General features: G+C 47.9%; 1 long non-coding RNA gene across 2 annotated transcripts; it reads right to left on the reverse strand.

Moving 5' to 3' along the window:
• Positions 1-1,198: 1,198 nt before the first annotated feature.
• LOC122175843 lies at positions 1,199-26,465 on the reverse strand. Of its 2 annotated transcripts, none has more exons than XR_006177519.1 (5): positions 26,350-26,465; positions 25,777-25,857; positions 24,808-24,948; positions 3,256-3,438; positions 1,199-1,579 (listed from the first exon to the last, which is right to left on the reverse strand). It is a non-coding gene; the product is annotated as an uncharacterized LOC122175843 (long non-coding RNA). The 2 variants fall into 2 exon arrangements; XR_006177518.1 differs by having other exon boundaries at positions 3,202-3,438.
• Between the last annotated feature and the right edge of the window lie 343 nt (positions 26,466-26,808).

The raw sequence follows: 26,808 nt of genomic DNA on the forward strand, positions 1-26,808 counted from the left end.
ATTGTTTTACTAATAATTAGTGCTCACCAGCAGTCTCTCATTCCCCCGACTCTTTCAGATACATCACACAATTAACAACTTACTATGAGAAAAAGCTTTTCAGTCAGTTTGGGTGCGCACTTATCACAGCCTCGCAGGCAATGCAGATATATATATGCATTTAAAGAACTGAAACAGTGTTTATGTCTTTGTGTTAGCGCAGGAGAGGCAGCAAACATTTGACTATTAATCTGCTTTTCCCTTCTGCCAAACTAAGGCTGAGATGAAGCGTGTGGCTCTGTTTAATTTCACATGTAAAATCTTTCATTTTCATTACTTACAATAACAACAGTACGTTTTATTGTCTCAAGTAAGTGAATGAGGCTTTTGGAGAGAACCCGAACAAAGCGTGACCCCAGAAGGACCCAGAGAGCCAGGCTCTGCCTGCTGGCCTCCATGTCCCCAGCAGCTGTTTGCCATCATATCTGGACATGAGGAAGTATTACTTTTCAGAAAGGGTGGTCAGGCACTGGAATGGATGCCCAGGGAGGTGGTGGAGGCACCGACCCTGGGGATGTTCAAGGAAAGGCTGGATGTTGTGTTGAGGGACGTGGTTTAGTGGGAGCTATTGGGAATAGGTGAACGGTTGGACTGGGTGATCTTTTAGGTCTTTTCCAACCTTGGTGACTCTTTGATTCTATGATTCTATGATTCTATATATTTGGGATCATTTCTTCAGCAGGAAGCCTTCTTTCTACCTCCCACCAGCACTGCTTTTCCTGGACAGAACTTGGTGCCACAGACACTGCTGAAAATGGTGCTGGAATCCTGCATTTCCCTCTGTGCAAATTTCACCTCTTGCTTTCACTTAAGAGAAACCTGAAGGAACCCTCGTCAGATGGACGGTCTGTCTGGATTTGACACTGTCACTGCTCAAAATTGAAATAGTTTTGGTGTAAGATGCAAAACTGCCAACATCGCAGGGTTTCACCAACCAGGGGTCACTGAGAAGAGCCAGCTGGTATCCAGCACAGGAGCCGTGTGCAGAAGGTTGGGGTGGTGGTGGCTGGAAGCAGTGACTGTGGCTGTGACACAGAGGGCAAAGTGGTGCTGGCAGATGGCACCATCACTTACCATGTAGAGACAAATTAACAAAGGCACTGGCCAAAGAAAGAGGAATTTCAGTGGAAGGAAACAGTCCAAATATTTATTTGCCTTTTAAGAATAAGGATTATTCCAGTAAAGCAACCACATTTGCCCCCATGTATGCTGCAATGACAGCAGCAACAAACAGAATGTGTATTTATCTATGCAAGCATTGTTTTTCTCATTGTTCCTCTGTGCATTTTGCTCTTTTCAACAGCCTGGGTGTGATAACCCCAAGTTCCAAAGCAGCTTGGAATCCTCCTCCTGAATTTGGTTTTATGGTTTTCCTACAAACCAACCCCAACAATGTGGGAAGAGAAGGCAGCTCCTTCATGTGGGAAATCCCTCTGCAAATCCACTTACTCAGTGCTCATGTTTTCCAGATGAAGCCCCACATGCAGGCAGGACTGAGGAGGAGATGGGTGCAGAGAATGATGAGCTGCTGCTGCTTTGCCTGGAAAAAACATGAAGGGAGGATTCATAGCAGTCCTAAAACATGCAAAGGGCCGACACACAGCAAAGGCAAGTAAGCTGCTGCTCCTGCTTCCCACCGAAAGAGCAAAATGAAATGGGTTTAAATTGAAGCAAGGAACGTGGAAGTCAGACACTGTGGAAATCTTTCGAGGCAAAAGAACTAGTTAAGTGCTTGAATAGATCAGCTCAGGGGGGCACAGAATCTCTGCTTTAAAAGTGAGGCATTCACCCTGCCTGGATACCCAAACATTCATCCCACTATGGCAAGGGATTTACTACATGACTTGGTATCCATTCCTTTACTGTTTTTGTCAATTTCTCTGATTAAAAAGGAAAGTAATTAATAGTGCCAGGTTGTCTGAAGAACCAGCTACGAGGCATGTCAGATTCAGCAGAATTAATAGATATTTTGGACTTTAATCTATCTGTACCTTAATTTTCTATTTACAAAACGGGGATTAAAGCCCACTCATCTCACACAAATGTCAGGAAGAAAATTAATTAACTTTCTGAAGCACGCCAGCTTGAGGAGGAACAGCACAGCTGAAAGTCCCACAAAGAAGTGAATAATTCTGTCTGCAAAGAGAGTGCCAAGGGGAGAGCTGGGATGGGTGGCGAGCAGCACCAGCAGTGCACCCATTGCTGTGGAATTGAAGAATAAAGCCTACAACTGCACAGCAGATGCTAAGCCAAGAATGTTGTTCCCAAAGTTCAAGGACTTGATCTTCCAGCCTTAGCAGTACTTCCTTGCAATAGCACAAGGCATGCACCATGCTAGATGTGTGCACAGTGGGGTCACTTTGCTCTTCATAGTTAATGTTTTCATTTGTAGGTAGCCAGATCTAGAACTCAAGTGCAGATCTAGCATTTATTTTTTATATATATTGTAGAAACTAGGAGAATCATCTCAGTTTTTATACAGAGACCGCTCTATATTCAGGTTTTTTCATGGGTATCAAACTTCTACTGATTCCTCAGAAAAATTGTCCTTCCTTATGCAAAGCGAAAACAAACAGAAAAGAAAACACACGAAGAAAACTGGAAGTGCGTTTTGCCCTGGTTGTGCTGTTTAGTTCTGATTTCTCTTCCACACATGTTTAACTTGCCCATGAGCACAGGGCACAGGTAGCACTGCGAGAGAACATCTCCCTCCGTACGACCCCGAGGTGCAACGCCTAGCAGTCATCATAGGCTCTATTTACTCTAAATCAAATCATTCATTTCTTACCACAAATGGAATTGTAATGGAGTTATTTATTTTTGGCCAACATTAAAAATAGATACTGCAAACTGCCAGCTCAGCTCCCAGCAGAGCTGAGATCCATTGCACGGACTGACAGTAAAGCTCCATCCATCTGCGAGCAGCGAAGGAATTGCACGTATAGGGAATGTGCTGCAGGGTTTGTCTGTCACAGGGAGACGGGGGGGAACCACAGAACCATTAATGCTGGAAAAGCCCTCTGAGACCCCAACCCAGCCCACAGCCCACGTCCCTCAGTGCCACATCCCTGCAGCTCTGAATGCCTCCATGGACGGGGACTGCCCACCCTGGGCAGCTGTGCCAGTGCCGCTCTCTGGAGCAGACATTGCTGTGATACCAACCTGACCCTCCCTGGTGCAATGTGAGGCCATCACCTCTCATCCTATTGCTGCTACCTGGGGCAGAGGCCGGCAGCACCACATCATACAGGTCAGAGCTGTTGGTAGCTGAGGGTGGATGGGTACAGCTGTCATCTGGAAGGGCCACCAGCTGTTCAGACACTGTCCTTTCTGTTCAGAGCAGTGTTTTTCAGTGAATCCTTAACTGTTGTCTTTTCATTTGGCTTGACTTTAAAAATCCTAAAAATTCCAATTACATTTCACGTTTATTATCCACACGGCAACACCAAGCAGAGGTGAAATGCAGTCATTTTGCAGAGCAGCATGCTGGCTTACTTGCCATGCCAGGATATTGTATGTCCAAATCAGTGCTAGCAATAGCAAGGCTTTCACTCAAAGTGGCATTTTTCATCCACAAGCTGGTGTTGTTAAACAGTAGTTTGGCTTCAAAACACAGCAAGGTAGCTCAGAGCAACCAGGGATGCTGGGGCTTTCAGATTTACTTGCTTTCTTCTAAAATGTCACAGGTTAAGATCACAGGACAAATAGGAGCTCTTTTGAGACACTTGTGTTGTAGGAAAACTCCTGCTGGGAGCGTTATGCAAACACATCTCTGGATCATGAGCAGGTTGGGATGAAAACGCCCTCTGTGGTCTCTGCTCAGAGCCAGCATGCCCGTGTCCAAGCAGCTGCTGTGGGCAGCAGAGGTAGCAGCCCTTGCTCTGCTCAGGAGTGATAAGTTGTAGTGCTGATCACTTTTCTTCGTGGAAAAAAAACATGTTGAATAATAAAAATGAATTACTGAAAACTTTTAGAAGGAGAGAGCATCTAAGAGTCATAGAACGGCCTGGGTTGCAAAGGAGCACAGTGATCATCTGGTTCCAACCCCCTGCTGTGTGCAGGTCACCAACCAGCAGCCCAGGCTGCCCAGAGCCACATCCAGCCTGGTCTTGAATGCCTGCAGGGATGGGGCATCCACAGCCTCCTTGGGCAACCTGTGCCAGTGCTTAGTAATCTCTGCACAACCAAAGAGATAACTGTCTGGGCACTGAATCCTGGTTTCCTGAAGCAGAATTGCCTTATAAAGCAGAGGGCAGAGCAGAGATGAGGAGCCCAAGCTGAGCCCTATGCTCACCCCCAGCACAAAGACCTCTGCTCCTTTTTGCCAACGAACTGCAGCTCCCTGTTTTGCAGCTGTCTCTTCACCCACAGGCAGTGCCTCATGGCTCAAGAGACCAGGTCAGAATACACAGTTGTTTTCAGGTATTTGTAATATATTTGGGTGTCATTTTCAGCAGTGCTCAGGAGCAGTGCATGTGTTTCTTCTGCCCTGCAGTACCCTTGGGTGTCAGGCTCCTGTTGCTGGGCTGCGTGGAGCTTTCTCTGCTCCTCAGTACAGGATTAAAGAAAACAAGAATGGAACTCTTCAGGTGTACTCCAGGGGAAACCATATCAGTACAACGTAATCTTATTAGAAATTTTTCCCAAAACAGTGATCTTACAAGCAGATTTTCCAATATTACTTATGCTGGGAGAGTTTTGGAGGCTGAGGTTAGCACAGGTACAGTGCACCAGAAAGATAAATGGATACAAAATGATTCTGAGGTCATTCTGGATCTGTTGGTGCTTCTTGGGTCTGTGTGTACAGAAATTCTCCAGGGACAGCTGCAGGGCAGTTCCAGTGGTGAGATATTCTCCTCCCCACTTCACCAGGTACCACATTGTGAGGCCAAACACTGCTTGAGATGAATTGCACGGGCACTTTAGAATGTGTGAGACAACTTCAAAGTGAGATTTCCCAAATGGCAATGCACTGCCCACGTTGCAGGCAAATTGCTTCCACTGCAGTGCAACCCATGGAGGTTATAATGTAACGGAGGACTTCCCAACAGGTGCTACCTTCCCAACAGGTGCTGGCTTTTGCATGAGCACCATAGAGCAAAGCACAGAAACGTGCTGGTTTAAGTTGGCAGGCACCAGAGAAACTACAAGAGCTTGGAAACTATTAAAGAAGGGCATCTGACTTCAAAGTACTCAGCTTCTAGAGAACACAGCTCTGAGACCAAACCTGCTGCAAGCCAACACACCCAGCGCCCCATGGAATGGACAGATGGACTGAACCTCTGGGAAGGCACCAGGGCAGGAGAACTGGGGGCAATGGGGCAAGTTCAGGCTGAGGCAGTCACCGAAGGGCAGACTTTGGGCTCTTCTAAAGTGAGTTTGGAATTGAACATTGACAATTCACTGCATGTCACCACCTCAGTGCTCTGTATTATACTTCCATATTATAGGGGGTGAATTCATAAATCCATAAGAAAACCTTTGGGAAAACTAAGGAGGATATTAAATGTCAGCTTTGCTGGGCTTTGGCATATTTCCTCATAAAGCATCCATCTTAAACCGAGTTCTTACTGCACTGGAGAAGATAGTCAAGCATCTTCCAAGGGCACTTTGTCATTGATTTATACCTTTTAAAACCTAATGCCAAAAGGCCAGCACTTGAGATCACACCTTGGCTTCTGCGGAGCTTCCAGAGCAGCATAAATCAGGCAGCGAGATCCAGAAGAACGGATAAGAAATTGCATATATTGAATAACACAGTTACAGAAAGTCAGGAAGACAGACTGCTCATCCAGAGGAGGAAGGCATCAGAACCACAGAGCTGGGCATCCCTGCACCCCCACGGGGTCCCCATGTAGGCGGGGAGGGGTGAGCAGCCTGCGCCTGGTGCACGCAGTGCACCCACAGACAGGGGAGCTGAGACCCCCACCCGCCCTACTGCCAGCCTGCAGCATTGCATCCTTCATCCCCTCAGCTCCTCCTGCTCTGTGTGATTATACGGTGCTCCGGTCCGTCCCTGCACAGCCAAGGTGTTACAGTGATGGAGATGGATAAAGGTGACCGAGAACCAAAGCAGTGCCATCGCAGCAGAAGCTTCGGGTAGCAAGTAGAAGAAATTGGTGATTCTTTGCAGCGCTGCAGCAAAATTGTGGATGCTCAGATGATCTTTCACAAACAGACACTAAACTGCCCACAGAGACTGAGCAGTTTTAAGTGCAATAGGTGCCGCGAGAAGCCAGCATTATGTTTTATTAAAGCCTGTTGAAAAGTTTATGGGCTTGTCTCCGAATGAGGCTCTCCCTCCCCTTCTGCACCTCATTACCCACCTGCACACAGCGCTGGTCACAGGTGCTGTAAGGGCAGACTGAAGGGAGGTCCTATGGGTCATCTGATCCGCTGTATCACACCTACAGCAAAACCCTGCAAATGGCTCAAAGCATTTGCAAAGCGGAATGATTAGAGTCCCAAAAGCGGCTCTAATTAAATACGACCTCCTTAAGAGCTCCAAGTGGTGGGGCTTTGTTTGCTGTTCATTAAAGAAGCTAATCATTGTTTACATGAAGAAGACACAGCCAAAAATAAAGTGTCCCTGTACCACAACAAAGGATTTTTAACCAGAAACATCTGCTGGAAGAATTTTTTACATGTTATAGGTCCCAGGGTTGTACCACCCTATGCAGCCCAACACTGCTCTAATAACAGATGCAAATATTGTTGGCGTCCCCCCCAGACCCATTATGGCTGGCTGGAAACTCCACCTTTCTGCTGTGCATCCTCAGCTTCTCAATATTGTACGGTATTCCCTGAAACCCCCTGGATGACACCAGTATTTACATACAAATCATTATTTCTCTTCTTGATTTGCATGCACCTCTCAGACAGGCTGCTGGACTCACGTCCTCTCGTGGCAAACAAAGGCATCGTGGCATTAAAATGCAATAACAGACGTTCAGGACCCTTTCGACTGATGTTGTGATTCAGGAACTCTCCAGCAGCCAACACAGCGAGCGGCACGGATAGCTGGGCCGAATGCTAAACAGGCAGCCAGCCCAGCTGCCCTCAGCGCCAGCCCACCGTGAGCCCGAGCACGGTGTGTGTTCTCTTATTCTCCATGCATTTCACCATCAGGAAAATGCAGACAGAAATGAGAATGGAAGGAGCCAGCACAAGGAGAAAGAAGCAGCCCTGAAGAAGAAAGTTATGATGGGAACACACAATTTCACGTTACTGGAATTGCCAGGGGCACAAAGAGCAAAGTCCTGCTCCAGTTGCCTGTCAGGAGCTGTACCACTGCCCAACCATTGCATGGGGAGGTTGGCGGCCCTGCATGTGGCAGGGGGTTGGAGATTCATGATCCTTGAGGTCCCTTCCAACCCTGGCCATTCTGTGATTCTGTGACACATGCTGCCGTCCTCTAGCTGTGCTTCTCTGGTGTTGACCAAACCCAACGATGGGCGTCAGGCTTCAGCTGTTGCTGTGGCTATTTGGCTTTCAGATACTGGCTCATTGTACACTTGTACCTTAAACACAGGATTTTATGGCAGGTGTGCTGCCTGTAGCAGTGCTGGTTGGGTTTTTCTAATCAAAACGTGCACTCATTAAGTAGGATCTGATTTACCACAAGGGCCATCACTCTGCTCTCCTCTCCCAGAAGAGAAGTCTGGGATCCTGCTCTCCCCATCAAGAAACAGGGGGAATTTAAATGGGGTTGCTGAGCGGATGCCAGCTCCATGAAGCCCTGGGGATGGGCTATTTGTAGGGATTAACACACTCACTTTGATGTAGCAGCGCTTTGCCACCAGGGCAGGCTTCCATCACAGGCTGGAGTGCTGTCACAAAAGTTAAAATCCCATTTTTAATCCAATCCCATCCCGTCAGCTTCAACTTGTGACTACAAATGAGACTCAGAAATTTATTTTTTTCCTCCCCTCAACAGCGATTTAGTTGGAAAACACTCTTTAGTAAAACGCTTCAGGTTGGGTAATACTTTCTCCCCACCACACAGCAACGTTAAGCACCCAGGAGCACCCTGCTGTAGTGCTGGTGGTGCCAGGAGCTGCACCAGGCCCCAGTCCCACCATGGGCAGAGAGGAGTCAGGATGGAGCAGCAGCCATGCTCACACCCAGGGAATATGGGTGGCTGCAGGGGGGAGGATACACATTTAAAGGTCAAACAGGAGACTTAAAATTCCACCCATGAGGTTAGATAACACCCCTCATGTTTGCATCTGTAAGATAAACAATGAGTTTCATCTCATTCAGAATGAATACTCCTGGCCTAAACGACATTTATAGGAAGCAGCTCTGCTACAGCATCACCGTCCCCCACAGCCTGCTCCTGAATTAGGACCCAACTCGCAGTCCATACTCTTCACACAGACTGGAGCAGCAGCTGGGAAGCAGCCCTTGGGCCTCTCCTGGCATCCAGAGGGCACCCAGTTCTGCACCTGGGCAGCACCCGCAGCCACCCAGACCATGCTGCTGTGCTTGCTGCTGCTTAGGAGAATCAGCAGATTATCCATCATTAAACAAAAATCAACCCTTTTGCATAATCTTAAAATTAAGATTCAATATTTCTGGATATCCACCGTAAATATCACGCCAAAATACATCTGTGCTCTGATACCTTTTGTTCACAGAGTCCTGACAATTAAAATGTGCTAATGGCATGCAGATTGCTACACGTTTATCATGCTGATTTTATGTTGATGAAAGTTTAAGCACACAGGGGCTATCAGCCACAGGCAGGGAGATGCTCATGCGCTGTGACACTGCAGTGACTGCTGCTGGCTCCTGATTTTCTGACGTGGTGCCAGAAGAAGTCCAAGCACCGCTGAATCCCCAGCATTGGTCCAAAGGAGAGCACGCTGCAAAGCCAACATGTTTTATTAAAAGATGAGAAAGGGGCAAAAACAAAACAGAGACTAATTTCAGAAGATAGCTGAAGCTGCAGAGGGATTCTGCCTTTGCATCTCTGCTCATTGCCTGGGCCTCTACCAAAGGCTCGTGGATATTTTAGAAATGAAGAACAAAAATCCCCCAGCACTGGGATTCAGCAGACCATCCACTGCATCGATAATGGGAGGGTTTACATGTTAGCTCTCCTTAAAGCAACAGGTGCTCAAAGACAGCTGACTGTGAGGTACCAAAGGGAAGCTTCAAGGGGGAAGTTTGCCAAATATTCATAGAATCATAGAACCATCTAAGTTGGAAAAGACATTTAAGATCATCAGGTCCAACTGTAACCTTCAGCTACCAAGTTTACCACTGAACCATGTCCTTAGTGCCACGTCCACACATCTCTTTACCTGGTGGCTGGCAGGCACCATTTGATCATTTTGAGTCATACGTTCATGTCTGAAAATGAATAAATTCAGTTGGAAAACACCTTCAGGGACAAACTGCGTGCTTTCAGAGTCCAAACATCATGAGTGTCCCCACGGGAGCACTGCACCCAGCTGCCCACAACACTCACAGCCCACACAGGCTGCCCCAGCCCACAGCCATCAGCTGGAGCCCAGGAACCCCAACCAGAAGTACAGCACACAGATCCCCATACAGTTCCTCCATCAGCTGCCCTGGGGGAAGGTTTGGTAGGAAGAAAAATCCCTCCTTCATATCCCAAGGAAAGGAAAGCCCTACAGTGCACATACAAGGCCACGGAGACTGCACAGACACCAACCAGCTCAGTTATCTTCTCGTTAATATGATCTTGTCAACAGGTTCATTGTTACCTTTGTACTTAGCATTTTGATTACAGACTTTTCACAAGTTTTCATCCTTTCAAAGCAGAACCCAAAATTCTCATTATAAACCTCTGCTTGCCTCCAGGAAAGATGGATGAGCTCTAAAAAGAACTGTTTCAAACAGCGAGTGCAACCTGAGCACTGCAACAGGAGCACAGCTGTAATTCAGAGAGGCAGACACAGCAAGGCACAGGGCCGTGGGTGTGAGCCATACATATTCATGCCCTAAGTGTGTCATTTGTCTTTACTTGATGGAAATTGCGTTTGTCTCTCAGGGCAGAAACTCAGCCTACCATAGTTTTAGCTATTAGCAGCTGTGTGTCAGAGAGCTGTGCAAGGAAGGACAAGCATTACAGATGCTGGCTGTTGCCCCGGGTGCAGCTCCGTGCTCCCAACGCATTCACTGCAAACCCCCCAGGAAACACAGCTCCGCACAGCAAACACGGTCCTGAGGCAGAGACATGCCCGTAACCACTGCCACAGCTCTGTGCTCTTCAGATTTGCCCTTTTGCAACTTCAAAATTACAGCATTTACATTTGTGAAGGAACTCCTTTAGCGGGATGGGACAGAGCAGCTGAGCAGGTCGCCCTGCAGCGCAGCTGTGTGTGCCCTGCTGGTGTCTGTTTCATCTGTTCTGATCCCTTCTCTGGTAGGAAATTAGACCAACCCTCCCAGATATGGTAATTTTCCTCATGTCATCTTTAACTGCCTAAAAATACGTTGTTTTTCCTTTCTTTTTTTCTTTTCCTGTAGGCAAGAATGAATCAGAAACAGCGATAGCTGGTTGCAAACACTTCCACCCTCAGAACAGCTCTCTGCGGTGAACAACCAGGTCTCCCCGGAGCTGCCCAAAGCACTACCAACCCCCAAGCAGCCCAGCCCTCACTGCAGGCTGTGCTCCTGCACCACACCAACACAGGTCCAGCAGCCACCTCTGTCCGTGCAGCTGCGAGCAACTCCGGATGGAAACTCCTACAGAGGAATGGAGCAGAGCGGTGCTGGACTCCAAATGCTTCTATTTCTGCCTCTCACATTCACACACCTCATCCATCATCTTCTGTAAGCCCAAAGCAGCAGCTTCTTGCTGGTGAGCTCTCATCCTGCTCTGTGCTGTGTGTCCTCACTGCTCAGGGTGGCTCAGACACAAAGGCACTGCACTGAGCTGCTGGCCAGCAGGCAGGGACTGAATGCAGAGGCTGATAGGGACCTGTGGGGCTCAGCAGCTCCAAGCCTTGCTACAGCAGGCTCCCCGTGGTAGGTTGCACAGGCAATGCCCTGGGGGGGGAACACCTCTCCTTCACCAAAATCTGCCCACCAGCTGGTTGCTACATTAAACTTTAGAGCCTATAAAGTAGACAAGCTACATCATTCCAACAGAACTGATCCATCAGAATAAATCCTCTTCAAAGCAGCACAGAAATGAGTCAGAGCAAAGGAGGAGGAATGGAGGAAAGAGCCTCAGGGCTCCTCTCTGCAGCTGGCACCAGAGCTCTGCAACTTTATTCCTATGGAGAGGGCCTCCAGGAAATACAGGGTCTGATTTTTTTCTTATGTTTGTGACTGCTTCCTTCAGGTGGAGAGGAGCCCTGCTGCAGCAGCCTGCAGAAAGCAGAGCTCTGGGCAGCACACTGCTGCCCTCATGGAGCCTGGGCTCCCAGCCTCACCCAGACAGCACACTGCTACGCAGATTTCCAACTCCAGCATATGCTCAGGTTATGGCACTTTGGAGACAGCAGATAATAGGAGAGTATGGGTACAAAACTGAGGTGAAACTCAGCAACCCTTGCTGTCTGGCAGGGACGAGTGACAAACCACCACGTGACCAGTAGAGATGCTTGGCAGCCAGCTCCATGCTCCTGCCCTGCTGACCTACACAGCCCTGCAGGTTCCCCAGCAAAACCCGAGGTCAGAGCTGGGCAGTGCATCCTTCACAGCCTTTCAAGAAAGCACTCAGCTGCACAGCTCTCCAGCCAGTTAGCAGACACTGATTAATTAATAGCAGCCTTGGCCCAGACCCGGCAGGTTTCAGCGTTATTGGCTTCATCTCACTTGCAATAAACACAGCCCTGCTCCTGCCCACCTCTTTTGACCTTCATAATTATTAACGTGGGTTTAGTATTCAAAAGCAGTGAGCTGCAAGTAACACTGATACCGCGCTGCCCTCAGCGCCGTGCCTGACGTGAGCACACAGCACACAGCCTGCAAATCATGGGGAGAGGTTACAGATGGAAGCACATCTGGCTCCGCCCCAGCTATTGAGTCACAGAACGGCCTGGGTTGCAAAGGAGCACAGTGATCATCCAGCTCCAACCCCCTGCTGTGTGCAGGTCACCAACCAGCAGCCCAGGCTGCCCAGAGCCACATCCAGCCTGGCCTTGAATGCCTGCAGGGATGGGGCATCCACAGCCTCCTTGGGCAACCTGTGCCAGTGCCTCACCACCCTCTGGGGGAAAAACTTCCTCCTGCTGGCGAGATACAATGAAGGGTGGAGGTCACCAAAACGTCTGCTCTTAATAGAGGCCCCAGTATGGAAAAAGGAGTTGAAAGATGTTAAAAATTAATGTGATGTGATGAATATAAAGCAGAGCCTTAATAAAGAGCTACAAAGGGCAGGTAATGTTTGGTGCTGACATAATGCGTGCTGGGAAGAGCACATGTACTGTATGCTCTCATCTGGAACAAAACCACGTACTGCAAAAAGAAATTATTGCAATCGGAAGGTTTGAACTGCAGACTGATTCCAAGAATCAAAATATGGAACATTTTCCATTTAAAGGTATGTAACCAGGTCTGATCCCTACTAAACACTGGATGATAATGGAGGAGGGTTTCTAAATGGTCTTGAAGATCACTCACTTTGGGCCTCTTGGTTCTCCCCTCATCACTTCTTCAAATTCAGTGTTACACAGTGGAAAACAAAACCAGCACGTCGTGCTCCTTAGGAGACACCTATGTAGAAGTAAATAAAGCCACTAATAATCTCTGCTTAAATACTTTGCTGATGGGAGAGCCAAACTGTTCCAAAAATGCTCAGGGCTGAATAGTCCCCTCTCCTCATCACTGGCTAACGGGATGCTGTGAGCACCACGGCCAGCATGGCTGTGATAAGGGCAGCTATGGCCATTTCTGGGAAGAATCTGCCCTTCATGTCCCACCGGTGCAACTGCCAAAGGGCTCTGGGCCACCAATAGCCAATGCTTCCCAGTGGGCACTGTAGCAAGGAGGGTGCTGTCACCTGGAGCTGGGAGCCCAGCAAAACCAGGGAACAAAGCCAGGGAACAAACCCCAGGAACAGCATGGAGCGTGCTTCAAGCTAACCCCATTGGAGAGGCAATTCAAACCACTTCCTAAGGATGTACTTCCTCGCAATGGTAGCAGTACATCTCTGAATGAACTCTTTAAATCTTTAGCTTTTAGACTATGTATCGCCAACATTCCACTTTTTCTTTTATTTTGCACAAGTTTATTTAAAGAACCACCAGCTGCCAGCAAGCTGTGCCTGCCAAAGGCAGCTTCATTCTGAAGCTGAATCCATCGCCTTGCTCACCATGCGGGGGGAACGGTGAGAACCCACACAGCAAAGCACCACTCAGCACAAATCCGTGCTTCAATATTTTCATCTAAGAATTTGTTTGGTCCCCCTCAGCACCGTCATGCATACACTCCTCTTGTCCTGCTTACAGGTGAGCTGCTTTACTTCCATCCCATTCACTTCTCAATCTTCATGTTCAGGCACACTCAGGTTAGAGCTACCAAACCAGGAGCTGTGGAGCTCTTACCTTAGCACTGCACTACAGCAGCAGGTGAACACTTGGTGAGCAATACTTCACCATAAACACCACACAAAAAAGATCAGGCCAAATCTGGACAAATCTGAAGTGCAGAAAGGCAGAACTCCCTCAGGGTACACCTGTCCCATCAGAATCATAGAATGGCCTGGGTTGGAAAAGACCAAGCAATGACCATTTAGTTTCAACCCCCCCGCTATGTGCAGGGTCACCAACCACCAGACCAGGCTGCCCAGAGCCACATCCAGCCTGAGGACGCCGTGCACCACGCCACGTGCCCCCCAGCAACCACACAGCAATCCTGAGCACCCCACCATCAGCCCACCAGGTGGGAGGGCCGTGGGTCACGGGCACATGGACAAGTAGCAAAGCCCAAGGGCATGCCTCAAAAGTGCTGGAAAACATTTCCAAATAAAATTGGTTCTTATAACAAATTTCATAGCTGAAAGCTGAACGAAGCTCCATGTGAGGCTTCTTGTTTCACACAGTTTCCTCCTTAATAGGAGGTACTGCTTCTCTTGAACCTTCAGGGAAGCACCAGATACAGGTAAAGGAGGTACTGCTTACCTGCCACTGCAGCAGTGTGACAGTGGTGGGACAGCTGGGGCTGGCAGGGCCCTCTGGGTCCCTCTGCCTCCCACCTCTACCCAGCAGGGCCACACAAAGCCGTGGCCAGTCCCACACACAGATGGGGATGGAGATCCCCAAGGAGGAGATCCCACAGCCCCTCTGTGCCAGAGCTCCATCACCCACACATCAAAGCCAGCACTCCCTGGTGTCCAGGCTGGCTGTACTCCAGAGGTGAACCTGAGTTCTGCCCTCTTGTCTCTCCCAGGAAAAACACTGCTCAGTGCCCCGAGAATCTTGAAGGTTACTGGAACTTCTACCAGATCCAGCACTGTGTGTTTAATCAACGTGTTGTTTGTTCCATGCGTTCAGAACTACATCTGCTAAGAAGCTCTGGATTTTATGCCACAATTGAAATGAGGCTTGATAGGATCAGCTTTATTGGTTTATCTTTGTTATCTTAAAATTAGATTTGTTTTCCATCTACTTTCTCCTCCACGGAGTTTGCTCTGAAGTACATTAAGTTAAACCTTTAAGGAGACATCCTTTATATAACTCTGCTAACTCTTGTTGCTTTGCTCTGTATGGATATTTTTAAGCCATAAACAAAGCATTTCAACTCAAGTATTCTGAATTTTTCTCAAATCAATCCTGTTATCTGGTGTAAAGGCAAGGGCACTGAGCTTCCACATCAGCCTAGAAATTGATCCACCACTTTGGCAGAGATCCAGTCTAAAGAGCCATAGCAAAAAGCTCTTCCATTTAATCTCACATCATTATCCGTGGATAACAGCTCCCTCCACAGCCGTTTTAGCACTCCTGACTACTTTTTCCTCTTATTTATCATTGCCTATAGCTGAGATTTCAGCTCTGGACCTCTTTTATGAATCAATGGTCTTTATTAGCATTTCTCCACAAGTTAGTTTTATTGCAGGCTTTCTTCATCCCTGCAACATTCAATACGTTCACTGGCATTTAGGCTCCAAAAAGCCAGTGGGAAAATCAGAAGCACTTTAAGCAGCACTGCCCATCTGGTTGGGCTGGGTTTGTTTTCAAACAGCAGCCACGTTGGCTCTGGATGGTTCAGTAACTGCTGGAGCCAAGAGTTGAACCAGCAGTGCTGCTTCCAGGGCTTGGGTGTCCTTCAGTTCGGCACAGATGTACTGAGATATCCCAGCACTTTCCTTTCAATGATGTAGCTGGACAATGTAAAATGAGTACTGCTTTATGCTGTAATTTTCAATAAAAATAACATATCAATAATATGTTGATGCAATAATTCAAATGATGCAAGCTGTGGTCAGGGCAATTGCTACCCACTGTGACTCCAGCATAGGGCAGATCTTTGAATTTCTATTAAATGAACACCATCCCTTTCTTCACTCTGCATAGTTTTGTATTTGAGCCGTTCAGTCTCGCTGCAGCAGACTTGGGGTCTGCTCACATGACAGCTATAAAAGACCAATTTTTATAAAACATTCCTGAATCACATCTGTTGACATCTGAAAGACTGGCAGAGTTGGGCTGACACAGGACAGCCACTGCGTTTCTAGAACCCAATTTAGAAAAGTAAGAAAATTAACAGGGAAAACATTAAGTTCCATTAGAAAGTAATTAACTTGCGCCCATTTTACTTCTAGAGCCACAAATCCAGTCTTGTGAGAGCACTTTGAAGCCAACGAAGCCTATTATGTTGCAGCGCTGAGGGCCTCGAGGTTTGTCAGCTCAGCAAAACATCAGCTCTTACAATAAATGAGCAGTTTGTCGACCTTTCAGTGATTGAGACAAAAATGAAAGTCAGAAATGACCAACAGTGGGAAGCAGGCTGGGGAGCTCCCAGCCCTGAAGGTCACCAGGGCCCAACAAGGATTCCATCAGTGCACTGAGAACACTGCAAGTAACACAAAGGTTTTACCTTAATGCTCACATAACTCCTTACTCATTTGTTGCTACAACCACATATATCTGCCCCTTCAGCCCCACTGCAATACACCAGGACCTCCACAGCTTTGCAACAAATAGGGTCATTACCTTCCACACACAGTGATTCTCTCCTCTCCAACAGTGCCATCTGTTTCAATGGGAGCAGTCATTACAGCTAACTGTGCTCGAGTTCAGAGCTGCAGAAGGTTACTGCAGCACAGGCTGAAGAATGCACCAGAGCACAGCGGAACAGCACTGCTGCCTGCACGGCCCAGCGCTCCAGGACACAGCACCCACACTCTGATGGCAGCCAGGAGTGGCCTGGCACACCAGAACAAGTGCTCAGCATCAGGCACATACTGCTATCAAACAGCAGTGCTCAGTGCTTTCCACAGAATGGTGTGCACCTGGCTACTCCATGGGCAGACCCTGTTTGGAAGGGGGGATTTTATTTATTAGGGGCCCAGATCTGTTCATAGTACCCACCAGGGTCTGCAGCATTCGGTGTCTTGTGGACCGTACTCATAGAATCATAAAATGCCCTGGGTTGCAAAGGAGCACAATGCTCATCCAGCTCCAACCCCCTGCTGTGTGCAGGTCACCAACCAGCAGCCCAGGCTGCCCAGAGCCACATCCAGCCTGGCCTTGAATGCCTGCAGGGATGGGGCATCCACAGCCTCCTTGGGCAACCTGTGCCAGTGCCTCACCACCACTCCTGACGTGCTTCATTAGTTTTGTAAAAAAACATGTGAGCATACTTGAAAGCAAGGAATTTGACACTTTGGAAGACAGGATGAAGAAAACTCCTGGCTTTGGCTTATTCTCACTGAAGGGGAAAAAATTCCCTTGTCAGCATCTAGTGGCTGGCAGAGGAGAAAACCTGGATTTGCTTCCCTGCGTTAGTGCTGCAGAAAGCCATCATGCTGCTGATATTGGCTCTGCTCAGAGTGGCTTTGCCTCACAAGTTCAGAGCAGGAGCAGCAGCTGGGGCTCAGGACAGCCCCCCAGGCCTAGTGGGTCCAGAAATAAGGATGTCATAGAAACCCTGGTCTGCCCTCAGGAATGCGTAGCACTAAACCTGCAATAATAAGGATAATATTAAATCCTGTTTTCTTTGCTATAAACATGACCTTCTCCTTATCCATATTTTAGAACGCTTACCAGCTGTTCTTACCCCGTACTTGAGGTTTGCAGAAAGGATGGAAAGCTGTGTTTGCACCCCCTCCCTTACCATGAGAAACATAGTCAGGGATTCATGCAGCAGCTGCTATCCCAGCTCTGCATGCTGGCCACGACCCCACTCAGACTCAAAACCTGACCCTCCAGTAGACACAGAGAGCCATAAATCTGTTTATGGAAAGAAGGAAATGGAACTGTGGTGCAGCTCTCCTCCCTGCAGCTCCTCCTGGAGCAACACCAGCAAGTTCCTGGTGCCCCACAGCCCCTGTTTGCACTGCACTCCCCCAGCAGTGATGCTGCTGATGAGGGACTTATGAGAGGAGTTGCAGAAGCCAGCAGGTGGGGAAGGGCCCTCCCAGCAGAAGAGGGCACTCATTCAATGCCTTACATTGCCCTCATCTGAAAACCTTCCCCTTCAGAAACTCAACTAATGGCTGTGACACACCATCCCCTCCTTCCCAGTCACAAGGAAGAAATTTTGGCTGAGGCAATAAAGAAGAAATACAGAAGGAAACAAAAATGATGGAAAAGGGACATACTAAACCAGAGCTAAATTACAGAATGCAATTTCTGTTTCCCTGATGTTCCTCACCGCAGAAGTTATTAGACATGGACAAAGGTTTCTATCCATTTTATGTGGTGGTAAAGGTAACTCCTGTTAAGTGCCAGTTGAATGCCACCAGTATTCACCCCAGCAATTTCATTCATAGGACTTAAACCTCTCTTTGCAAACAGAATTGTAATGCTGGCTGCTACAGAGCGTGTCTGAGCATTTATGCATAATTTAGCACAGGCTCCCCTAAGAACAGGAATTTCAGGATAGCACGTGGCAGGGCATTAAAACCTGAACCACTCAAAAACTGTCCCTGGCAAGGATAGCTGAGCAACCTCAAAAAGAGGGAAGTGATGCAGCACGCTCTGATAGAAGATGACTTGGGCTTTGCAAGAAATAGGCGTGCTTTGACCTTTGATTCTCATTTCAGCCTTGGAGAGCACTCAGCCATTCCCTGCATCAAGTGCAAAGAAATGGTTTCGCTCGCAGATCGAGGCTTGGCACTGAGAAACCCACCTTCTTCCCCAGCAGCCCATAATATGGGACACCGCAGAGCACAGAGCCAAGCAAGGACTGGATTTGCAATGCAGACCACGCTCCCAGCCTGCACTAAAAATAGCTGATGCTTTCAGGCAGCAGCACTGGGGAGTTTCCAGCCCCGGGGGCTCAGAAGCGCAGCACTGAGCGCAGAGTGGAGCTCTCCCTGCAGGCACTGCCAACACAACGTGAGGAATGAAATTCCTCTCCCAACAGCTGCAGAAAAGCAGGTTTTGGACAAGCAACAGCTCTGTGAAACCTCTCACCACTGCACTGAGTAATCCAGGGGGTTTGGGTGTGCAGCCAAAGGAGCCCTTCACATCACCTATAGGTTTCAATAAGCGCCTCGCAGGGCTCTCCCACTCACACCACCATCTTTGTGTCCACCATGCAAGCACAGCCATGGTTGGAGAGGGACCAGATGTCCTGCAAGGGTCCAGAAATTCCAGCATTTAACCCCCAAACATCTGTGGGGTCTTTGAGCACGATGCTTTCCAAGGCCCCTGGTCCACACTCATACCACCACACGCCCATCAGGCACAGCCAGACCCTGCACACAGCAGCAGAGGACACAGTGCTGGCAGGGCTGCTCTGAGGATGCTCAAACCACCCAATGCTGGGCGTGTTTTATGAGGAAATTGTTATCTCTGCACCTCCGCTGGCTTTACGATTGACTTTGACATTTCAATATCCTATTTTAAAGAGTTAATGACTAGGCTGCCTTCAGGCCTTCGGCAGATTTCATAGAAGAGAAGATTTACAAATGAAATCAGGATACAGAGGGAATTCAGCACTGCTGCCCTCTCCGCTCACAGGTCTGAAACAAGTCACAAGCCATGCTGTGACAGTAAGTGAATTTAATTTACTATAGGATGCGTGACACCAGGGTCAGTTTTCCTGATTTTAACTGTGGCCACCAACATCTGATCATACAACAATAACAAAGAACAAATCCCCAGAGCTTTACTTCTGCAGAGTGATTTGTTCTTAGCTATCAGCAAGGGAGAGGGAACGGGCATTCTCCTGGAAGAGAAGCACAGGAAAGATCCAGAAGTTACCCTCACATTGTTGGTTTCCACCAAAGAGGTGGAAGCAGATTCATGGGAGCACAGCATATCTGAGTTTATTTATTTTTATGGAAATCCGACTCTGAACATTTGCTTTCATCCACTTCTTTGCAACCTTGATGCACAAATGCATTTATTTAGGAGAGCCGAGACAGATGAAGTGATTTGGCAGATGCTTCGTGTACCTTTTAGTGAGGGCTATTTTCAGCATGACCCAAATAAGCACCACAGGAGTCAGTGGAAAAAGCATTATTCAGAGCTCCGTGCTGACTCTTACAGTTATCTTTTCATCCAAGGTGCGATTGACCATCTGTCACCGAGTTCAGGGATTTTCCATTGAAGTAATTGGCTATTTATGAACGTTTAAGTGTTTAAAATTAGAAGGCTGTGTTTGGCAAAGGAGCATCAAGCAGTTGGTGTTTGCTCACCAGCCTCAGCTCAGCACTCCGCTGGTCAGAGCAACCATAAAACTGCGCCCATGGGAAGATTTCCCCACTGCCCATCTCCCAGAGGTACCCAGATCCAAAGCACCTGTCAGAACAGTCACTTCCATAGAGGTAACAGTGACAAGAAGACAATGATAAAACACTGAGCTGAGCAGCAAAGAAATACCAGGCTGAGCGAGGAGGAGGAAAATCATGAAGGAGAGCAACCTCTAAGCTAGAGCTGAGCAGAACACAAGGCAGGTTTGCCAGATGGGGAAATCACCAGTGTGTGCATCTCCCTGCAGGTGACCCATCAGCCAGGTTATCTCCAGCTGAGCTCAGAGATGTTCAGTGCCCCACTGAGCACACAGACCATGTTTTTCACATGGAAATGCTGCACTGAAGTTCTTGGCTTTGCCCCCAGCACTTGATGCTTCTCATAAGGAAGCTGTTGCTTTGATTACCAATGTCACCTTAATTTCTCTTTTCCACACAAACTTCTCTCACTTCAGGACATTTCAAGATTGCCTTCAATAAATACGAATGCAAATTTGTTCATTTAGGTGTTTGTCATCCACTATTACCACTGCCATGGAAGCCACAGACACTCATCTACAAACTTCTCCTCAGAGATTTTTCACTGAGGATAAATCCTTGATCTTCCAGTATACATTTTGCCTTTTATACAACAAATACAGGACAAAAGAGATACCATTCAAGCTCATTTTGTGCTTGGTGGAAAGGCATCTATACTCTAAGAAGCGAGCAGCTATCAGCCAGCCTCCACAGCCTAGGAGAGGTTTTACACCTCGCTCCCAGTGACCCCAATGGCAGATGCCATAAGGACTCTTTCCACAGTGTGGGACCCCCCCAGCAAGGCGACCCACTCTCCGACCTGAGACCTCCACATCTGGGTCCATACTCTTCTCAAAGACTGCAAATATGGAGAAAGACTTCATCATATACTACAGCAAAATGGAAGGGGAAGCCTCCAGGATGATACCAAAGTTCAGGGTAACACATCTCACATGCACTTACATTAAACAGAATGTTTTAAAAGAAAAACAAATTACTTCTCAACAGGCTGGACATAAGGAAGGGGAACATTCTGCCAGGAAGGCAGAACACCTCTGCACTAAAACCTACAAGCGAAGCCATCACAAGAGAAGCTGCAGCATTAAGATGAGCAGCGTAATAAAATGCGACTTCAGCTTATGACATGTTCAATCGCTATTTGAGTTGATTAAGATACCTTCACTTGAATTTCATACTGTTTTCTATATTACCCTTTTCTTCAGAAATCTATTGAGACAGGCAAACCACACATTTACCAAGGTATTAAGTAAATAGCATTAGATCAACAACACCCAGGATCCCAAAATGCAGGTCATTTCCATGTATATTGATTTTATTTCCATTTGCTGCAATAAAAGTTTTGTCTCCAAGCAAGCAAATAAAGAAAAGCTATTTTATCAAACCGTTTTGGGTTTAGTTCTTGAAACAACGTCGCTCTGCAGTCACTACACAAAGCAAACTTGCCCTAAGTGCTTTCCAAAAGACGTGCCTCTAAGAGCTGAGCAAGCTTCATTATGTACAAAGTAAGGCCTGAGAGGATGCTGCCCAGGGGACAGCAGGAAAGGAGGGAAGCCATAGAAGCAGCAAAGCAGCATCAATGAGGTACTGCTCTTAGTGCTCAGCCACATGCAGAACATCCTCTGAGTTACACCAAAGCTTTGTAGGCACCCTGCAGCGATGCAAAGGCACTTCTCTGCACTCTGGGCTGCCAGCACAGACAGGCATCTCTGCTTTTTCCCAGTACCTGTGCCTTAGGCAGGGATGCCAGGAAGGCTCTGCCCACCACTCCCTCCCAGAAGCTCCAGGATGGAGCGAGCTCACAGTCCTTCCCTTCCCCATGCAGTGCCATCCCCTTTGCAGGCTGTTTCCTCATTAATACACATCCCAAACTCTTATTTGCCCATTAGCACCTACAGTTCAACGGATATCTATTAGTAATTCCAATTGGAATGATCTTGGATGAAAACTATTTAAAAGTGCTCCTTGCGAAAGCATTTGAATTAATTGTTCTCCCTTTGCCAGCAAAATAAAGAACTGCTCCCTTTTCCAATCCATAGTAATCATTTTTGTTTCAGCTACGCTAAGCTAAAATTTAATTGCTATACAGCCTAAGCCAGTCCACAGAATCTACGTTATTCAATATTTCCCAGAAACTCTACATAATTACACCCATCTGTTTTCTTTATCTCAGTTTTATAAACTGATAGCTCACACTTACATCATTATAATACGGACAGCAATCAAAGGAGGTTACGCAGCCGCTGCCTCAGAGCACCATCAGATGGTCTGCTGTTTAATCAACACGAAGATGTGCAGTGAGGCTGCTGGCCAAATCACAGCCCCTCAGCACAGCACAGCTCCCTGATGTGCTCTTGAAGATCCTGCATTACCACCAACAGCTTGAATCCACTCAGAAGTTTCCCTTGCACAGACCAAATGAACACAAGGGAAGGAAAGAAAATTCCGCAGAGGTGCCTGGGGCTGTTTGGTGCTCAGGCACAGCCTCACCTTCCCTTGACCTCCTTGTGGTATGAATAAGATGTTGCCTCAGAAATGGACAAGGGGGAATGGTTTCAATCTGAGACAGGGAAGTTGAGGTTGGATATGAGGAGGAAGTTTTTCATCAGACGGTGGTGAGGCACTGGCACAGGTTGCCCAAGGAGGCTGTGGATGCCCCATCCCTGCAGGCATCCAAGGCCAGGCTGGATGTGGCTCTGGGCAGCCTGGGCTGCTGGTTGGTGACCTGCACACAGCAGGGGGTTGGAGCTGGATGAGCACTGTGCTCCTTTGCAGCCCAGGCCGTTCTGTGGTTCTATGAAATGGCCACAGCTTTGTTGACTTCTGGATCCTCAGTGTTAATACAGTCAGAGAGTGAAGAATATTCTTGATGCAGAATAGCTGAGCTGCTACCATTGGTTCGAACCAAGACATGCTCAGCAATGCTGGTCAGGCTCTGAGGACAGCTGGACACCTGTGCCACAAAAGGATTGAATGGGAATACTTTCTTTCTATTTGATTTGCCATCTGAAAAGCCACACAGACGTGTTCTTTTATGTTATCCATAGGCACATCTCCCAGCACTGCACCAAGATGCGATTCCACTGCTCCCATTTCAACCTCTGTCTCCAAAAACCACTGAAACAGAGAGAAACAGACTTCAAGGCAAAAACACCTAAAAGGTAGATGGGAGATAACATGACACTGCTGTGCTTTGGAATAACCGAGGCCTTGCTGCACACAGAGAGTGCCAGAATCTTTCAGATAGTCTGACTCAGAAGGTCGATCATTTATCTGCCCAAGACAAAAAGGAATCAATTTGTAGATAAACGGCCTGAAACTCAAAACCCCTTCTTTGAAGGAGGCTCCAGAAGCTGAGCACCAAATCTTCGGCTGTTTCAGCACAGCTTCACATCAACCAGCCCTGAGAAACAGGCCTGTGTGCAAAACTTCACGTTTTAATTACCTTCTGCTTCAGCTAACACCATTGCTTAAGAGCAGTGTTGCTGCTCTCACTTCAGTCTTCTCATCAGCCCTGAAACCGAGCAATTCTTGCACCCAGCTCTATGTCAGCATACGCTTCCAGTCTGAGCAGAGGAGCAATGCGTTCCAGCCCCCACACCAGCACAGCCACTGGGCACACCAGTGATGGGATGGAACGGGGGGTGGTTGCCTTTTCTTCCTTAACAACAGTTAGTACTGCTGACAGAGTGCAGCAGAACCTGCCAAGCCCTTCCTCTTCCTCCCAGCAGAAGACATACTAAGAGATTACTGCAGTCTGTTGACTTCACTGAGCCTTAACAGAAACAAGCAGAGTGGGTTAGAAGTCGCTGGAAGATTCAGCATGGGTCACAAAGCAAACATCCAGCAAAACTTCCCATTAACCAAGACGCATTACGTGCAAAGGCCCAGCAGCAAGCAGAGCACACCATGCTGTGCCCCAAGCCATGATTTGCAGCCACTGCCTGGTAATCACATCACAATGAGCAACCTGCTCATTGGGAAGTCAGGGCAGACAAAATCATATACAGGGCCCTTATCTGTATTCTAAGTATCAACAAGTTACCAAAAATAAAGTATTTATTCAGCCAAAAACTGTCCTTCTGTCTCTAAAAGCCACGTTTAGAAAGAAAGCCAATTATAACAACACGAAGCCTAGCTGCGTGTTCATGTTTTGCACAGCACAAAACTTCTACCAGCCCAACACACAGCTATGGATGATACACACTGACCACCAGCACCAGGCATCCTGCTGTCCCCTGTGCTCAGGTGGTGCTGTGGTTGAGCACCATGGGCTGAGCAGCCCCAGGATGGAGCCAAGCACTGAACCCACAGCCCCTCAAGCACTGTTGGCAGCAGACAGGCAGAGTCAGCTGAGGTAAACGTGCTGCCAAGCTCACAACAAGGGAAACGACTGCAGGTTTGGTGCAGAACCTCAGGGTGCTCTTAGACACTTATGTCCTACTGAGAGACATATGAAATGCTAACAGTAACAAGGAAAAGCCTTTATTGAAATAGATTTTGTTGTGTTGGAAATCTGCTGCCCATACATCCATATTCTTAACTGCATTAAGCATTTTGGAAGTTACCAGCCCAGCAACAAACAAGCAGAGCAGCTCAAACAGCTCTTAACCCTCAGTAGCAGTGCTTAATCAGTAGTAAGAAGTCTCAGATTGGGTGATGAGGATGAAGGGCTGTGACCAAGGCTTACCTGCTCCTGCAGGCTGAGCACAGACAAAGCAAACAGCTTCAGCTCCATCTTGTTCAAGACTTCATACAGAATAAAACCTACAGTACTCAGCCAAACACATCCCACTGAACCTCACCATACCAACCCCAATCTGCAAGCCACCTGCCCACGGCCCTCCTTCACCCCTACTCTCCACCCACACCTCCATCTCTCAGCCCACCTGTTTGCAGTGAGGTCTCCTTGCAGCACTGCTCCATCTCTCCATGCTCAGCCTGCTCCAAGGCACTGCAGCTGGGGCAGGTTCTGGGGCCTGAGGAATGCACCAGTTTTACCAGGTCTGGCTTTGTGGTGGGTATGGTAGCTGCAGTGCAAACAAGGAGTATATCAAGGAATTATTGACTTGTTATTAGTTTATAGGCCATAAAAATCATACATCCAAAGTGACAGATTGACAACAATCATTTAATTAAAAAAAAAAAAAAAAGAAAGAAATGTAACTTCAGGACGAGGTGAGTGGCTTTCTGGCTGCCCATGGCACAGCACTGGGCTCTGCATCACCTGCTGGACCCCCAGCCAAAAAGTGGGGAATGCAGCAGCAGCAGAGGTTCTCTGTGAGCTGCAGGAAAAGTCCAGCACAGCTCACAGCCCCAAAGCCATGGGGCATTGGGTGGGGAGGGGGCAGTGAGTGGGGGAGAGGCAGCGTTTTCTGACGTGGACACCAACATCGGAGCGCAGCTCCTCCAGGAAAGATCAGCACAAGGATAAAGGAGGTCTTTGCATTTGTGTAATGTATCTTTATCCATAAAGTCCTCCATTAGTGATACTGTGTCTGTGGCAGGGAATAAAACACCAAATTAAGTTCCAAATAACTGAGTGCAGTCTGCCACTAATCCGCAGCGCCACTTCCACAAAGTGACCCCATGTAACGAATTCTTATTTTAATACAATGAAATTAATCTCCCAATAACATCAGATCACTGCATCGCACGCATCACAGACCCGCCAGGTGCTGTTGTGTCTCTGTTTGCTTCTAATCCATACAGGATGGATTCGTAGGTTGGCTGATTGGTGAACCGGAGGAGGCAAGGATGGAGGAAATTCAATCAGAAAACCTATTTTGTCCCTTTTACAGAAACTTACAAAAAAACTCGCACAGGAACAGAAGATTAACTGAATGGAGGTCCCTTACCTCACGTGTATCCCAGTGACATGAAGGTCTCAGCAGGATCTCAGAGGCTGTCACACACGTATGGCTCTCAAGCTGTGTGCTCTGTCAGCAAATAGATGACAGCACGTAATGAGGGCTCTTTGGGGACAAACGGCGGATTGCAGCCCAACGCTGCTGCAGCCTTTTTTGCAACCAGGGCTGTGCTGTGCTAACCACAGAGTTTTACTTCGTTTCAGACGAAGAAGCTTTGCATGAGCTGTGCTATACAAATTCCCTCCATCACGACCGCTGGCTGTTGGAGCATGTCCAATTATTGCAGTGAGTTCAGCAGTTTCGGAGGTAGTTTAGATATACGTGTGCTGATCCTTTTGCCTTGCTTACTTTACTAAGAGCTGTAGAATCATAGAATCGAGATGGAAGGGCCCACCAGGGGGCACCGAGTCCAGCCCCTGTCCCACACAGCAGCACCCAACCCCGGACCCTATGGCTGAGCACAGCATGGCACAGCACTCACTGAGCTCTGGCAGCTCAGGGCCATGCCCACTGCCCACTCCTAACCCCACAGTCTTGTTCAAGAGCTGGATCTGAAGTTACCTTGGTGTCTCTTTCATCAACTCGGAGATTGGCCAGGGCAGTTTTTAGAGCCTCTGCAGGAGTGTGAGCACTTCCAATGGAGATGGCTGCACTCTGCACTCCTGCACTGAGTGCGGGCGTTGGCACTCACAGCTGCACTGATCCGATTGCACTGCCTGCAATGGTGATGTGACATCACCTCCTTTCTATACCAATTAACCTTTCACAGCAGCTGTTATGGGAAGTGAGCCTGTAACAGAGCTGCATTAACAGTTTCTGCTCTGCTGAGCTTCCAAATCAAACCACAGGCACACGCTTGTGCATGGGCATCTCTTCCATCAGCTTTCTTATTCCTTACTCACAGCTCCATGGGAAAGTGCAAGAAATGGGTGCTGAGCATCAGCTGAGGAAATCCGTGCAACACAAAAAGTGGAAGAAAGCACTAGGTGGAGTGGACAGAGAGTTTTGCTCAGTCTGCTC

This window comes from Lagopus leucura, unplaced genomic scaffold (assembly GCF_019238085.1).
Source record: "Lagopus leucura isolate 7727_CA_CO unplaced genomic scaffold, USGS_WTPT01 Super-Scaffold_741, whole genome shotgun sequence".
Classification (NCBI taxonomy): domain Eukaryota; kingdom Metazoa; phylum Chordata; class Aves; order Galliformes; family Phasianidae; genus Lagopus; species Lagopus leucura.